This window comes from Oncorhynchus masou, chromosome 31, assembly GCF_036934945.1.
Source record: "Oncorhynchus masou masou isolate Uvic2021 chromosome 31, UVic_Omas_1.1, whole genome shotgun sequence".
NCBI lineage: Eukaryota > Metazoa > Chordata > Actinopteri > Salmoniformes > Salmonidae > Oncorhynchus > Oncorhynchus masou.
Window position 1 is genome coordinate 46,277,279 of NC_088242.1, and position 18,288 is coordinate 46,295,566.

The window sequence follows — 18,288 nt, forward strand, 5'->3', positions numbered from 1 at the left end:
TTTCTTATTGAATCAGATAATCAACAGTTAATTTGTCGAAGTTAGCTGACTAACTCATTGATACTGCTTTGTAGTATACCCCTCTGAAATACATCTGTGCCTCGTTAGATGCACATGTACATACCAATATACATATATTAAGAAATATCACATAGCATTTAGATCTATTCTCCTACTGTACATGAAAAGCTACAGTCAAACATCCTCTCCTTTAATATATATTCTCTCATTACATCACTGAACAAAACCCTCTAATTCTTTAATGTGTCAGCTCATCATTGAAGGGTACTGGGATCCTAAAAATGTGTAAAAGAACATCTCTTGTGGATTCTCCGCTCCATCAGAGGGCTGTATCAGGTGACCCCTCACCCTCACTCACCAACTAACGTCCTATCGGACAGGACAAGCTGACCGTATATATCTGTGTGAGCTATGGGCAGCAGTTTGACACAGGGCCGTAGGCCTAATCAGATTGAGCAAAAACTCAAATTAATACATTAGCACTGCTAGCTCAGGCTCAGCAGCACATTAAAAGCCATGATACAATTTTGCTGGCAACCTGAGACACTGGAGCAATGAGCAACATGGACATGAATAATAGTTTTACATTTTAGTCATTTATCAGATGCTCTCATCCAGAGCGATTTACACATTAATTGCATTCATCTTAAAATAGCTAGGTGGAACAACAACATATCACAGTCATAGTAAGTTTATTTTTCCTCAGTAAAGTAGCTATCAGTGAGGTCAGAGTTATTAAGGGGTGAGGTGGTGCTGTTGCATACTCTTCGAAGAGGTAGGGTTTCAGATGTTTTCAGAAGGTGAGCATATGAAGCATATATCAACTTAAACTAAATTTTCCCATTTATTTACTCATCTCCTATAGCTTGCTGTTGCCTGTTGGCTGCCACATCTGTAGGCTATTGGAATGTATCAGCTAACACAAGAAACAATGCCCGGGGCATTCGTTCAACCTACTGCCAGTCAAGTCAATGGCAATGCAGACATAAGGATAACTAGATTTAGGTAATTTTTTACTTCACAATTCTAAGCTAAGAAGTGTAAAGGCTAACCAGCTAGTTAAGCATACAAAAAACTTAAACAAAAAATTAAATATAAGTCTACATGGCTAGTTAGGTAGCGCATTATCCTTTTTTTCTCCATTGACTTTTGGTTAGCATGCTAATCGATTAGCATGCGCACTACCATGGATTTATTTCGGCAGTTAAACATAATAACAATTTGTAAAGAGCTTTTATCCCACCAAAGGCACACCTTTTTTGACATATTATTATTAATAAAAACAATCCAAAACACAGAACATAGAACACAGAAAACAATCCAAACTATATAGCTACAGGTGTCCTCAGATCCGGCTGACATGTGAACAGAATTAGCAGAGGTCCTTGAAAGCTTTTCTGAACAGCATGGTCTTGAGCTGTACATTAAAGTAGTACAGAGAATCTGCAGCCCTAATAGCATCTGGAAGTGCCTTCCACCTCCACGAAGAAGCGCAACTGAAAGCCCTGTCACCCATAGTTTTTAGTCTGCTGCGGGGCTGCTGAAGGGAGACGGACCTGGAAGAGTGAAGGGTGTGTGGACAGGAGGGTAAGAATGAGGTGAGACAGGTACTTGGGTCCAGAGTTGTGGATAGCTAGGTAGGTGTGAACCAGGATTTGGTTGTATATGAGGAGCCAGTGGAGGTTGAACAGTACTGGAGTGATGTGCTCGTGGGGGGAGGACACATGCAGCACAGTTCTGACAAACTGAACACAGTATGTATGTATGTATTAACGTATCATGATGAAATATTGTAGTGAAGCAATATATGAGATGTGATTGTCCAACATTTTCTCTGGCTTCAGCTCAAAAACGGTAGCCATGTTTTCCAAAATATTTTGACCAATAGCTGCTCTCTGATTGGAGGATTTCTAGAAATTGCCAACTAGGTGGGGCTGCCGATCAAGATTCCCCAGAGCATTGCTGTCACGCCCTGACCTTAGTATTCTTTGTTTTCTTTATTGTTTTTGGTTAGGTCAGGGTGTGACATGGGTGATGTATGTGTTTTTGTACTGTCTAGGGGTTTTGTAGGTTTATGGGGTCATTTACTATCTAGGTGTTTATGTATGTCTATGGTTGCCTAGATTGGTTCTCAATTAGAGGCAGCTGTTTATCGTTGTCTCTAATTGGGAACCATATTTAGGCAGCCATCTTCTGTGGGTATTTTGTGGGTTATTGTCTATGTGTAGTTGCCTGTGTCAGCACTCGTTATAGCGTCAAGTTCGTTTTGCAGTTTGTTTATATGTTTCTTCATTAAATAATAGAAGATGTATTCATATCACACTGTGACTTGGTCTCTTCCATTCAACGAACGTGACAATTGCTCGCCAATAATGCCAAATAAAATTGCCATTGTATCATGACCTTAAGTCTTGTCACCAACTGCGTCCTAGTGTCGGGAAGGATATTGAGGATGGTTTCTGTGAGAACCTGCAGATGGGTTTGGAGACAGGTAATACTATACATCTTATGAAGGACCATTGCTATGGCCAGCTTGTGTGTTAATGCATTGATTGATTCATTTTTGTTTTGTTTTACTGTTCGTCATATCACAATTGGGATACTGTTTACACAAGCAGTGTTGAATGTAAGGCTATTATAGCCAATTAAAGTGGTTACACACAACAATGACTGTTTTTTTGTGTACATACGGATGTTAATTTGATCACTCAGTTGCAGGAGAAAATGCTTTGAGGTTTGTCATTTCCACTTTGAAATTTGACTTGATTTCCCTTCTGAAAAATCAATCAACCCCTACAAAAATGTATATGAATTAAAATCCAAATTTCCTGTTGCTGTAGGATTATTTTCCTGCTGTAGCAAACTGACTCAAATTAAGACCCTACATCTGTATGATTTATCTCTTGCAGATGTCACTACTGGTGATGCCAATGGCAGGAGGGAGTAACTTTTAAGTGTAATGAACACAATGGGGGACTGAGAGCTGGTTTCTAGTGCAGGGTGCAGCAGGTGTTTACTTGTAAAGGACCACAGGAGGAGGCAGGTAGCTGGGTCCAGGGGCAGGGAGGTGGTCATACACAGGGGTCCAAAAAGGCAGTAGTACAGGAAGGGAAAAGGCTAGTAACATTGTCCGGGAGATCAGGCAATAGGTTGATAACAAGAAATCCGATAAGGAAATAGGCAAAAGACATCATTAGTGAGGTAGGCCAAAACTATCATACACGGGATGAGTAATTACAGGAAGACCAGCGCTCAAAATAAAAGTGTGCCACAAAACAAACAATACCTCATAATGATGGGGTGCAAAGAACTGAACTAAATAGTGTGTGATAATGACATACAGGTGATCAGAATTCAGGTGATTGGGATCTGGAGAGTGAGCTGCGTTTAGGGGGATCTACGTGTTTGCGAGTGAGTTGGAAGCAGACGTTACTCTAAGAGGACTGACATTCTGCACCATGCCTGAGACTTCGCAAAGAAGCAATTAAAGCTAAAAGAATAAACTTTACTTGACTTGCGTTATGTTGGTTATAAAATACCACAGGATTTTAGGTTCACAGGCGTTTTTGGAGGTCTTGTTCCAAAGTCAGAACATTTTTTATATTCAGGAATACACAACGAGTAATGTTGAATTACTTATTTTGTACCTTCATCACTACCCTCGAGTGTCTTACATACCACATTGGCTATGTGAGAAGTGTTAAGCATCAACTTGAGAGAAGAAAATATATGCTCATTATGCTGTAAACTTTTTACACATGTAGCCAGGGTAGTCGAAGTCTGTATCACTTACAGGTACAGTGACAACAAGTCCTAGACTAGAGGAAGTCAATTTTACAGGAGATAGTTTTGTCAAAATTATGAGGTGACACCTCACATCAGGATAAACATCGGTCTCGGTGTCTGTCAAATATGAATGTAGGTCTGAGTATGTCTATGGGAGAGCATTCTCAGCAAGCTGATCAAAGAATGACACATATGCCAATCAAGGATTAAGAGAAGGACCTACCATAGCTCATGAAGCCCCCTCGGGAATGAATTAGGTAGTGACCTAGCTTGCTGTTTCTGACATCTGCTATCAAAACAGAAAATGTAAATAAACTCTGTCCAAATCCCTGGCACAGAGAGAACAGGTACAGATACATTTCCTGAGAGACAGGTCGGTGGCTTCGGAATTATCATGGCTTAGCTAACAACTTTCCTTATGGCACCCCAATACTCCCTACATAGTACAAAACTGCACAGGCTACTTCTCTCATAAATGTCAGAGAAGCTTGTGTGTGTGTGCTTGTCAAATCAAATTTTATTTGTCACATACACATGGTTAGCAGATGTTAATGTGAGTGTAGCGAAATGCTTGTGCTTCTAGTTCCGACAATGCAGTAATAACCAACGAGTTAATCTAACCTAACAATTCCACAACTACTACCGTATACACACAAGTGTAAAGGGATAAAGAATGTGTACATAAAGATATATGAATGAGTGAATGAACAGAACGGCATAGGCAAGATAAAGTAGATGGTATCGAGTACAGTATATACATATGAGATGCGTAATGTACGGTATGTTAGCTAAGCCATATAAAAGTGGCATTGTTTAAAATGGCTAATGATACATGCATTACATCAAGTAGCAGTAGATGATATAGAGTACAGTATATACATATGAGATGAGTAATGTAGGGTATGTAAACATGTTAAGTGGCCAGTGATACATTTTTTTTTCCATCAATTTCCATTATTGAAGTGAGCTGGGGTTGAGTCAGTATGTTGGCAGCAGCCAAAATAACCTCACTCAACGTCAACAAAACCCCCCCCTTCAGGAAACAGCAGAGGGAGCACCCCCCTATCCACATCGACGGGACAGTAGTGGAGAGGGTAGTGGACTTCGGAAAACAGTCTGATGTTAATGGTGGTGGTTTAACAGTCTGATGGCCTTGAGATAGAAGCTGTTTTTCAGTCTCTCGGTCCCTGCTTTGATGCGCCTGTACTGACCTCGCCTTCTGGATGATAGCGGGGTGAACAGGCAGTGGCTCGGGTGGTTGTTATCCTTGATGATCTTTATGGCCTTCCTGTGACATCGGGTGGTGTAGGTGTCCTGGAGGGCAGGTAGTTTGCCCCCGGTGGTGCGTTGTGCAGACCTCACTACCCTCTGGAGAGCCTTACGGTTGTGGGCAGAGCAGTTGCCATACCAGGCAGTGATACAGCCCGACAGGATGCTCTCGATTGTGCATCTGTAGAAGTTTGTGAGTGCTTTTGGTGACAAGCCGAATTTCTTAAGCCTCCTGAGGTTGAGGAGGCGCTGCTGCGCCTTCTTCACAATGCTGTCTGTGTGGGTGGACCATTTCAGTTTGTCCACTACTGTCACATCGATGTGGATAGGGGGGTGCTCCCTCTGCTGTTTCCTGAAGGGGGGTTTTGTTGACGTTGAGTGAGAGGTTATATTCCTGACACCACACTCCAAGGGCCCTCACCTCCTCCCTGTAGGCCGTCTCGTCGTTGTTGGTAATCACACTGTAGTGTCGTCCGCAAACTTGATGATTGAGTTGGAGGCATGCATGGCCACGCAGTCGTGGGTGAACAGGGAGTACAGGAGAGGCCTCAGAACACACCCTTGTGGGGCCCCAGTGTTGAGGATCAGCAGGGTGGAGATGTTGTTACCTACCAGACTGGGATAAGGATTGATTGAATATGTCTGTAAACACACCAGCCAGCTGGTCTGCACATGCTCTAAGGATGCGGCTGTGGATGCCGTCTGGGCCTGTAGCCTTGCAAGGTTTAACACGTTTAAATGTTTTACTCACTTCGGCTGCAGGAGCAAGACATCCTGGTTCGTGACGGGGCTGGTTTTCTTTTTGTAATCTGTGATTGACTGTAGACCCTGCCACATACCTCTTGTGTCTGAGCCATTGAATTGCAACTCCACTTTGTCTCTAAACTGACGCTATAAGCTTGTTTAATTGCCTTGCGGAAGGAATAGCTACACTGTTTCTATTCGGTCATGTTTCCGGTCACCTTACCCTGGTTACCTACCTCTTCCCCTACCTGTACATGACCATCTGATCATTTATCACTACAGTGTTAATCTGCAAAATTGTAATTATTTGCCTACCTCCTCATGCCTTTTGCACACAATGTATATAGACTCTCTTTTTTTCTACTGTGTTATTGACTTGTTAATTGTTTACTCCATGTGTAACTCTGTTGTCTGTTCACACTGCTATGCTTTATCTTGGCCAGGTCGCAGTTGCAAATGAGAACTTGTTCTCAACTGGTTAAATAAAGGTGAAATAAAAATATATATATATATATATATTTTAAAAGCAGTGGTTCTGTAATGGCGTTCTTCGTTTGTCGAAAGAGAGTCGGACCGAAATGCAGCGTGTTGGTTACTCATGTTTTTAATGAAACAAATGACGATACATGAAATAACTTATAAATACAAAAACAACAAATGGAACGTGAAAAAACCTATACAGCCTGTCTGGTGAACACTAACACAGAGACAGGAACAATCACCCACGAAATACACAGTGAAACCCAGGCTACCTAAATACGGTTCGCTATCAGAGACAACAAGAATCACCTGACTCTGATTGAGAACCGCCTCAGGCAGCCAAACCTAAACTAAACACACCCCTAATCAACCACAATCCCAATGCCTACAAAAACCCCAATACGACAACACAATAAACCCATGTCACACCCTGGCCTGAACAAATATATAACAAAAACACAAAATACAATGACCAAGGCGTGACAGAACCCCCCCCCCCCTAAGGTGCGGACTCCCGGACGCACCTCAAAACCATAGGGAGGGTCCGGGTGGGTGTCTGTCCATGGTGGCGGTTCCGGCTCGGGACGTGGACCCCACTCCATTAATGTCATAGTTCCTCCCCTACGCGTCCTGGGATAATCCACCCTCGCCGCCGACCATGGCCTAGGAGTCCTCACCCAGAACCCCACTGGACTGAGGGGCAGCTCGGGACAGAAAGGCAGCTCGGGACAGAGGGGCAGCTCGGGACAGAGGGGCAGCTCGGGACAGAGAGGCAGCTCGGGACAGAGGGGCAGCTCAGGACAGAGGGGCAGCTTGGGACAGAGGAAGCCCAGCACTGAGAGGAAGCCCAGCACTGAGAGGAAGCCCAGCCAGGCAGTTGAATTCGGCAGATCCTGGCTGGCTGGCAGTTCTGGCAGATCCTGGCTGACTGGCGGATCTGGAAGAGTCTGGTTGACGTATCTGGAAGAGTCTGGTTGACTGGAAGAGTCTGGTTGACTAGCGGATCTGGAAGAGTCTGGTTGACTAGCAGATCTGGAAGAGTCTGGTTGACTAGCAGATCTGGAAGAGTCTGGTTGACTGGCAGATCTGGCAGATCTGGAAGAGTCTGGTTGACTAGCAGATCTGGAAGAGTCTGGCTGACTGGCAGATCTGGAAGAGTCTGGCTGACTGGCAGATCTGGAAGAGTCTGGCTGACTGGCGGATCCTGGCAGACTGACGGCTCTGGATGCTTCATGCTGACTGACGGCTCTGGCTGCTCCATGCTGACTGGCGGCTCTGGCTGCTCCATGCAGATTGACAGCTCTGGCGGCTTTTTGCAGACTGACAGCTCTGGCTGCTCTATGCAGACTAACAGCTCTGGCAGCTCCTTGCAGACTGGCAACTCCTTGCAGACTGGCAGCTCCTTGCAGACTGGCAGCTCCTTGCAGACTGGCAGCTCCTTGCAGACTGGCAGCTCCATGCAGACTGGCAGCTCCATGCAGACTGGCGGCTCTGGCTGCTCCAAGCAGACTGACAGTTCTGGCTGCTCCATGCAGACTGACAGCTCTGGCTGCTCCATGCAGACTGGCAGCTCTAGCTGCTCCATGCAGACTGGCAGCTCTGGCTGCTCCATGCAGACTGGCAGCTCAGGCTGCTCCGAACAGGCAGGAGGCTCCGGCAGCGCTGTAGAGGAGGAAGGCTCTAGAAGCGCTGAACAGGCGGGAGACTCCGACAGCGCAGGAGAGAAGAAAGGCTCCGACAGCGCAGGAGAGGCGAGGCGCACTGTAGGCCTGATGCGTGGTGCTGGCACTGGTGGTATTGGGCCGAAGACACGCACAGGAAGCCTGGTGCGGGGAGCTGCTACCGGAGGGCTGGGGTGTGGAGGTGGTACTGGATAGACCGGACCGTGCAGGCGCACTGGAGCTCTTGAGCACCGAGCCTGCCCAACCTTACCCGGTTGAATACTCTCGCTCGCCCTGCCAGTGCGCCGAGGTGGAATAGCCCGCACTGGGCTTTGTAGGCGAATCGGAGACACCGAGCGCAAGGCTGGTGCCATGTAAGCCGGCCCAAGGAGACGCACTGGGGACCAGATGCGTAGAGCCGGCTTCATGGCATTTGGCTCGACGCTCAATCTAGCCCGGCCGATACGCGGAGCTGAAATATATCGCACCGGGCTATGCACCCGCACTGGGGACACCGCCAGGATGCTCTCGATTGTGCATCTGTAGAAGTTTGTGAGTGCATTTGCTGACAAGCCGAATTTCTTCAGCCTCCTGATGTTGAAGAGGCGCTGCTGCGCCTTCTTCACGATGCTGTCTGTGTGAGTGGACCAATTCAGTTTGTCTGTGATGTGTATGCCGAGGAACTTAAAACTTGCTACTCTCTCCACTACTGTTCCATCGATGTGGATAGGGGGGTGTTCCCTCTGCTGTTTCCTGAAGTCCACAATCATCTCCTTAGTTTTGTTGACGTTGAGTGTGAGGTTATTTTCCTGACACCACACTCCGAGGGCCCTCACCTCCTCCCTGTAGGCCGTCTCGTCGTTGTTGGTAATCAAGCCTACCACTGTTGTGTCGTCCGCAAACTTGATGATTGAGTTGGAGGCGTGCGTGGCCACGCAGTCGTGGGTGAACAGGGAGTACAGGAGAGGGCTCAGAACGCACCCTTGTGGGGCCCCAGTGTTGAGGATCAGCAGGGAGGAGATGTTGTTACCTACCCTCACCACCTGGGGCAGCCCGTCAGGAAGTCCAGTACCCAGTTGCACAGGGCGGGGTCGAGACCCAGGGTCTCGAGCTTGATGACGAGCTTGGAGGGTACTATGGTGTTGAATGCCGAGCTGTAGTCGATGAACAGCATTCTCACATAGGTATTCCTCTTGTCCAGATGGGTTAGGGCAGTGTGCAGTGTGGTTGAGATTGCATCGTCTGTGGACCTATTTGGGCGGTAATCAAATTGGAGTGGGTCTAGGGTGTCAGGTAGGGTGGAGGTGATATGGTCCTTGACTAGTCTCTCAAAGCACTTCATGATGACGGAAGTGAGTGCTACGGGGTGGTAGTCGTTTAGCTCAGTTACCTTAGCTTTCTTGGGAACAGGAACAATGGTGGTCCTCTTGAAGCATGTGGGAACAGCAGACTGGTATAGGGATTGATTGAATATGTCCGTAAACACACCAGCCAGCTGGTCTGCGCATGCTCTGAGGGCGCTGCTGGGGATGCCGTCTGGACCTGCAGCCTTGCGAGGGTTAACACGTTTAAATGTTTTACTCACCTCGGCTGCAGTGAAGGAGAGACCGCATGTTTCCGTTGCAGGCCGTGTCAGTGGCACTGTATTGTCCTCAAAGCGGGCAAAAAAGTTATTTAGTCTGCCTGGGAGCAAGACATCCTGGTCCGTGACTGGGCTGGATTTCTTCCTGTAGTCCGTGATTGACAGTAGACCCTGCCACATGCCTCTTGTGTCTGAGCCGTTGAATTGAGATTCTACTTTGTCTCTGTACTGACGCTTAGCTTGTTTGATAGCCTTACGGAGGGAATAGCTGCACTGTTTGTATTCTGTCATGTTACCAGACACCTTGCCCTGAATGAAAGCAGTGGTTCGCACTTTCAGTTTCACGCGAATGCTGCCATCAATCCACGGTTTCTGGTTAGGGAATGTTTTAATCGTTGCTATGGGAACGACAACTTCAACGCACGTTCTAATGAACTCGCACACCGAATCAGCGTATTCGTCAATGTTGTTATCTGACGCAATACGAAACATGTATCAAAGAAGTTGTAAGGACAACGAGCAGGATAACTCGCCATCTAACTTAGTTCAGATGAGTCCCTTGGACGTACTTGTATCTACCACAGGATGCAACAGAATATAATTACCCAACAGGGTAACACAAAACTTCAACTGTAGAATACAACCGTATACACAAGCAAGCTAGAACTTAAAACACGTGGCTTCAATCAGGTGCAACAGCACCAAGAATAGAAGGCCTCTGTAAAGAACAGTGTTCACAGTTTTTTTTGTAAATGGGCCACTTTGGATTGAAACAAACTTTCAGAGGGCCGCACAGATCTTTAATTTGTTATTTGTCTTCCAATATTATCAATTATCAATTGAGAGCAAATTCAGAGCAATAGAGCACATGCAATTGATTTGATGTACAGCACATCACAAATACAGTTCAAGTCGGAAGTTTACATACACCTTAGCCAAATGCATTTAAACTCAGTTTTTCACAATTCCTGACATTTAATCCCTGTATTAGGTCAGTTAGGATCACCACTTTATTTTAAGAATGTGAAATATCAGAATAATAGTAGAGAATTATTTATTTCAGCTTTTATTTCTTTCATCACATTCCCAGTGGGTCAGAAGTTTACATACTCAATTAGTATTTGGTAGCATTGCCTTTAAATTGTTTAACTTGAGTTAAACATTTCAGATAGCATTTCAGAATTTTGGCCCATTCCTCCTGACAGAGCTGGTGTAACCGAGTTAGGTTTGTAGGCCTTCTTGCTCGCACATGCTTTTTCAGTTCTGCCTACAAATTTTCTATAGGATTGAGGTCAGAGCTTTGTGATGGCCACTCCGATACCTTGACTTTGTTGTCCTTAAGCCATTTTGCCACAACTTTTGAAGCATGCTTTGGGTCAATGTTAATTTGGAAGACTCATTTGCGACCCATCTTTAACTACCTGACTGATGTCTTGAGATGTTGCTTCAATATATCCACATAATTTTCCTCCCTCATGATGCCATTTATTTTGTGAAGTGCACCAGCCCCTCCTGCAGCAAAGCACCCCCACAACATAATACTGCCACCCCCGTGCTTCACGGTTGGAATGGTGATCTTCAGCTTGCAAGCCTCCCCCTTTTTCCTCCAAACATTGCGATGGTCGGATATAGATACTTTTGTACAGGTTTCCTCCAGCATCTTCACATGGTCCTTTGCTGTTGCTCTGGGATTGATTTGAACTTTTTGCACCAAAGTCCGTTCAACTCTAGGAGAAAGTACGCATCTCTTTCCTGAGCGGTATGACGGCTGCGTGGTCCCATGGTGTTTATACTTGCGTACTATTGTTTGTACAGATGAACATGGTACCTTCAGGCGTTTGGAAATTGCTCCCAAGGATGAACCAGACTTATGGAGGTCTACAATTTGTTTTCTGAGGTCTTGGCTGATTTCTTTTGATTTTCCCATGATGTCAAGCAAAGAGGCAAGGAGTTTGAAGGTTGGCCTTGAAATACATCCACATGTACACCTCCAATTGACTCAAATTATGTAAATTAGCCTATCAGAAGCTTCTAAAGCCATGACATAATTTTCTGGAATGTTCCAAGCTGTTTAAAGTTAGTCAACTTAGTGTATGTAAACTTCTGACCCACTGGAGTTGTGATGCAGTGAGTTATAAGTTAAATAATCTGTCTGTAAATCTGTCTGTAAACAATTGAAAAATGACTTGTGTCATGCACAAATTAGATGTCCTAACCGACTTGCCAAAACTGTAGTTTGTTAACAATACATTTGTGGAGTGGTTGAAAAACAAGTTTTAATGACTCCAACCTAAGTATATGTAAACCTCCGACTTCAACTGTATATACATATACACATCAAATAGGCTACATCACATGTATAAGAACCATATTAAGGGTTACCTCAGAGAAAATCTCTTCTGCTTCTTGACTGTATTCATTCTAAATTTATAGTCTATTGTTGCTATCCTTGTGAGGCAATCCAAGTGTGAATTAGTCTGTCTATTTCTCTGTTTCTTTTTCTGGCAATTATGACAAAGTGTGCTAGTGTAACGGCCTAGTGGTTAGAGCGGTGGACTAGCAACCGGAAGGTTGCAAGTTCAAACCCCCGGGTTGACAAGGTACAAATCTGTCGTTCTACCCCTGAACAGGCAGTTAACCCACTGCTCCCAGGCCGTCATTGAAAATAAGAATGTGATTTTAACTGACTTGCCTGGTTAAATAAAGTAAAAAGAAAAAATGTGAAATGGCTAGCGTAGTTAGCGGTGGTGCGCGCTAAATAGCGTTTCAATTGGTGATGTCACTTGCTCTGAGACATTGAAGTAGTAGTTCCCCTTGCTCTGCAAGGGCCGCAGCTTTTGTGGAGTGATGAGTAATGATGCTTTGTGGGTGACTGTTGTTGATGTGTGCAGAGGGTCCCTGGTTCGCGCCCGGGTATGGGCTAGGGGACGGTCTAAAGTTATACGGTTACACTAGTTCCATCCTACAATACAAAAAAAAGACTTGTCTGTCCAATTCTCTTGGAATTTTCTGTGTCCTTCTTGAATTGACAGTATCCTTCTCTTACGCTTCGATTACACCGACAGCGTAATTGCATTTTGGTACACCAGAATTACATTCATTTCCAATGAAATGCTGCGTTTGCCTTGCAGGATTGCGTTGCAGAGGCAGTTGCAGTGCTTTCGGTGTGGTGCATGCATTGGATTTATTGAAAGTATGGTTCAAACATATATATATATATATAAAGTTCAACATTCACCTTCTGCTACCATTTCTGTCAAGCCGTATATATATATATATATATATACGGCTTGACAGAAATGGTAGCAGAAGGTGAATGGTGAACTTTTGTTGCATACATATCCAGATAATGTTGCATACTATTTTGCGCAATGACGCTGTCGGTGTGTTCAAAGCATTAGCCACTGGAGCCACATTAGCCACGTTAGCAACGTTAGCTAGCTGCGTTTCTCCGCCGCCATCTTCCTGATTTTGCTGGTTATCCGGTGGTTGTTCGTTCATTGCTGTCACGTTGTTCTCCAGTTCTTCCCCCTCATTTTCATTGTCAATAGATTTATGTTTTATTTATTTTTTAAACAAATCGATCCATGTTGACCAGACTGCAAAATTAGCTAGTAGCAAACTGATGTGTCAGTCGCTGTAACTGAGCAGTTGAGTTCTATTTTGGCAAACTTTCTATTTCAGCCTTTCTGCGCTATACTGCCATATACCTGCCATCCAGGGAACAATAGATACATTCAATGAAGTGATTCAGGCCTGCATTAAACACATTGAATTGAAATGGCCTCATTGTTATGTATTATGAATGGAAAATAGGAAAATCCCCGCAAGCCACAAATGAAGGAATCACGGGCCACATGCACAATGAGTACCACATCCATCTCGCTGAGAACATCCATCTCGCTGATGGTTGATAAGTAAGTAAAGTATGTACAAGGGTCACGTTACGCTCACTTACCTGGATCGAGAGAGCGTGACGTGTCCAGAACCACAGATGGTGTGGACATAACATTGAGTATGTACTACCTCATGAAAGTTATGGGTGTTGTCCAACTTGCAGCAGCACAGATAGAGTCCAGGGAGGCCCTCTAAACGGGCAATGAAGTGGCCATAAACCTGGTGGAGTGTGCTACCACGCCATCTGGAGTTGGTCTACCTGCTGCAGTGAATCATTTTGACACTGCATTGGTATTCCAATGTGCTAGTCTCTGCTTTGAGACAGCACAACCTTTGGTGTTCTCCCCATAACACACACAAAGTTGTTCTGTTTGATGCAAGATAGGCATTCAATGCCCTAACCGGGCAAAGTGTATGCAACTCACAACTCTCCTGTGAGGAATGGGGAGGCTGATGAAATGCCACTATGATTAAGGGCTGGTTATAATGTGACATGACGTTCTGTTATCTCAGGTCGTAAATTCCTGGTGGAGACTCTCCTCCTGGCCATGCAGTATAGAGCGAGAGAGTTTCACAGTAGAACAAAGGAACTTCTTCTACATCACTGAACTTGAGAACTGAACAATGTCCATGTTTTGGAGAATGTGTAAACGTCAGTGGAGAAGCCTACTACGACCCAGTCCGTTTTGCTTCATGTTTGTGACCTCATGAAAGACATTACAGCCACATTACCATAACTCTGTTCATACAGGTGCCTCCGTTATGAAGTTTGTGTCTAATTATTGTATCAAATGAATGAGTAAAGATGAAACTATTTGTGAAAGGATGGAATGTGATGTTAAACTTTTAATGTAAGAATTGTATTCCCTTTAAGTCATTGGCCTGCCCCCATGAATCCAAGATGGCGTAGCAGTCAGACGTCTTTATCTTGTCTAGTCCCATGTGTATATATATTTTTCTTCGCGTTCTTTTTAATATTTTTCCTAAACCTCAACTTCAAAATACTCTCCCGCAACTCGCCTCACCCAATGTGGTGTGGATCTGTTTTTTTCCCCTGAAGTATTGCTATTTACCTCCGAACTGGAATACCTCAACTGAAGCTAGCTAGCTAACTAGCTATCAGTCAGCTAACCACTGCTAGCGGTCATCAGCTAACCTTTAGCTCAGAAAGCTCTCGCCAGTTCGTACAACGCGTTTCAAACCAGAGCATACCGGACCTATTTTTCTCTCCATATCCCCGAATTCCTCTCTGACACAAACTCTGAAACTTTTCATCTGGATCGTCACAGCTAGCTAACTGCAACCCGGGTTGACTACTCCTGGCTAATGTTTCCATCCTGGAGCTAGCACCAACTAGCCTGGGGCTAGTGTAACTTTAAACCATCCCCTAGCCCATACCCGGGCTCGAACCAGGGACCCTCTGCACACATCAACAACAGTCACCCACGAAGCATCGTTACCTATCGCTCCACAAAAGCCGCAGCCCTTGCAGAGCAAGGGGAACCACTACTTCAAGGTCTCAGAGCAAGTGACGTCACAGATTGAAACCCTATTTAGAGCGCACCGCTAACTAAGCTAGCCGTTTCACATCCATTACACTAGCCCATCCTAGACCCATCTCCCGGCTCACTCCTGGGCTACAATATCCGGACCCTTTCTACTGCCGGTACGGGGCAAGGAACCCCACCGATGCTCTACGACTGGAATACCGACATAATCTGCCCGAGGATTCTAACAGGCCCCTCAGGTGCGACGCCCACTGAAGGCCCATTCTGCTAACCTGCTAGGCCTGCTTGCTACCTAGAGCTACTTGGAACACTACTAACTCCACGACTGGTCTAGCGACGTCACCGCACGAAAAGGCAAAAACAGACTTACACCAATCGCTACGTCCCCCAAAGGCTAACTTGCTAGCCCCGGTCTACTAACTGCTTGCTTGCCTGCCCTGGTCTGCTAACTGCTAGCTTGCCAGCCCCGGTATGCTAATTGCTAGCTTGTTTAGCCCCGGCCTAAATCAAATCAAATAAAATAAAAATTGTCACATACACATGGTTAGCAGATGTTAATGTGAGTGTAGCGAAATGCTTGTGCTTCTAGTTCCGACAATGCAGTAATAACCAACAAGTAATCTAGCTAACAATTCCAAAACTACTACCTTATAGACACAAGTGTAAGGGGATAAAGATATATGAATGAGTGATGGTACAGAGCGGCATAGGCAAGATACAGTAGATGGTATTGAGTACAGTATATACATATGAGAAGAGTATGTAAACAAAGTGATATAGTTAAAGTGGCTAGTGATACATGTATTACATAAAGATGCAGTAGATGATATAGAGTACAGTATATACGTATACATATGAGATGAATAATGTAGGGTATGTAAACATTATATTAGGTAGCATTGTTTAAAGTGGCTAGTGATATATTTTACATCATTTCCCATCAATTCCCATTATTAAAGTGGCTGGAGTTGAGTCAGTGTGTTGGCAGCAGCCACTCATTGTTAGTGGTGGCTGTTTAACAGTCTGATGGCCTTGAGATAGAAGCTGCTTTTCAGTCTCTCGGTCTTTGATACACCTGTACTGACCTCGCCTTCTGGATGATAGCGGGGTAAACAGGCAGTGGCTCGTGTGGTTGTTGTCCTTGATGATCTTTATGGCCTTCCTGTGACATCGGGTGGTGTAGGTGTCCTGGAGGGCAGGTAGTTTGCCCCCGATGATGCGTTGTGCAGACCTCAACTACCCTCTGGAGAGCCTTACGGTTGTGGGCGGAGCAGTTGCCGTACCAGGCGGTGTTACAGCCCAACAGGATGCTCTCGATTGTGCATCTGTAGAAGTTTGTGTGCTTTTGGTGACAAGCCGAATTTCTTCAGCCTCCTGAGGTTGAAGAGGCGCTGCTGCGCCTTCTTTACAATGCTGTCTGTGTGGCTGGACCAATTCAGTTTGTCTGTGATGTGTACGCCGAGGAACTTAAAACTTACTACCCTCTCCACTACTGTTCCATCGATGTGGATAGGGGCGTGCTCCCTCTGCTGTTTCCTGAAGTCCACAATCATCTCCTTAGTTTTGTTGAGTGTGAGGTTATTTTCCTGACACCACACTCCGATGGCCCTCAACTCCTCCATGTAGGCCATCTCGTCGTTGTTGGTAATCAAGCCTACCACTGTTGTGTCGTCCGCAAACTTGATGATTGAGTTGGAGGAGTGCGTGGCCACGCAGTCGTGGGTGAACAGGGAGTACAGGAGAGGGCTCAGAACGCACCCTTGTGGGGCCCCAGTGTTGAGGATCAGCGGGGTGGAGATGTTGTTGCCTACCCTCACCATCTGGGGGTGGCCCGTCAGGAAGTCCAGTACCCAGTTGCACAGGGTGGGGTCGAGACCCAGGGTCTCGAGCTTGATGACGAGCTTGGAGGGCACTATGGTGTTAAATGCCGAGCTCTCACATTCCTCATTCCTCTTGTCCAGATGGGCTAGGGCAGTGTGCAGTGTGGTTGAGATTGCATCGTCTGTGGACCTATTTGGGCGGTAAGCAAATTGGAGTGGTTCTAGGGTGTCAGGTAGGGTGGAGGTGATATGGTCCTTGACTAGTCTCTCAAAGCACTTCATGATGACGGAAGTGAGTGCTACGGGGCGGTAGTCCAAAGTCTGGTTTGAAACGCGTTGTACGAACTGGTGGGAGCTTTCCGAGCGAAAGGCTAACTACCTGTTAGCGTGTTAGCATCGGCCTGCTAACTGTCTGAATCGGCGTGTCCCTAGTCAGCCTAACCACTCACTGGACCCATATGTTCACTTGGCTACACATGCCTCTCTCTAATATCAATATCCCTCGTCCATTACTGTCCTGTTAGTGATTACTTTCTTGTTTCACTGGGCCTCTAGCCCTGCTCGATATGCCTTAACCAACTACACTGCGAGTACATCACCTGGTTTAAACATCTCTGGAGACTATATCTCACTCATCATTACTCAATGCTTAGGTTTACCTCCAATGTACTCACATCCTACCTTACCTTTGTCTGTACACTATGCCTTGAATCTATACTATCGTGCCCAGAAACCTGCTCCTTTTACTCTCTGTTCCCGAACGTGCTAGATGGCCAATTCTTATAGCATTTAGCCGTACCCTTATCCTACTTCTCCTCTGTTCCTCTGGTGAAATAGAGGTTAATCCAGGTCCTGCAGTGCCTAACTCCACTACCAATCCCCAGGTGCTCTCATTTGTTGACTTCTGTAACCGTAAAAGCCTTGGTTTCATGCATGTTAAAAGCCTCCTCCCTAAGTTTGTTTAATTCACTGCTTTAGCACACTCTGCTAACCCGGATGTCTTAGCCATGTCTGAATCCTGGCTTAGGAAAACCACCAAAAACACTGAAATCTCCATCGCTAACCATAGCATTTTCCGCCAAGATAGAACTGCCAGAAGAGGTGTTGTTGCAATCCACTGCAAAGATGTTCTGTACTACATTTCGAGCTTTTACTTCTAAAAATGCACATTTCCAGAACCAAGTCTTTCACGGTTGCCGCTTGCAATAGACCTCCTTCTCCCCCCAGCTGTGCCCTCGATACCATATGTGAATTGATTGCCCCTCTGAGCTCGTGCTACTAGGTGACCTAAACTGGGACATGCTTAACACCCCGGCCATCCTACCATCCAAGCTTGATGCCCTCAATCTCACACCAATTATCAACGAACCTACCAGGTACAACTCCAAATCCGTAAACACGGGCACCATCATAGATGTCATCCTAACTAACTCGCCCTCCAAAATACACCTCTGCTGTTTTCAACCAAGATCTCAGCGATCACTGCCTCATTGCCTGCGTCCGTATTGGGTCTGCAACCA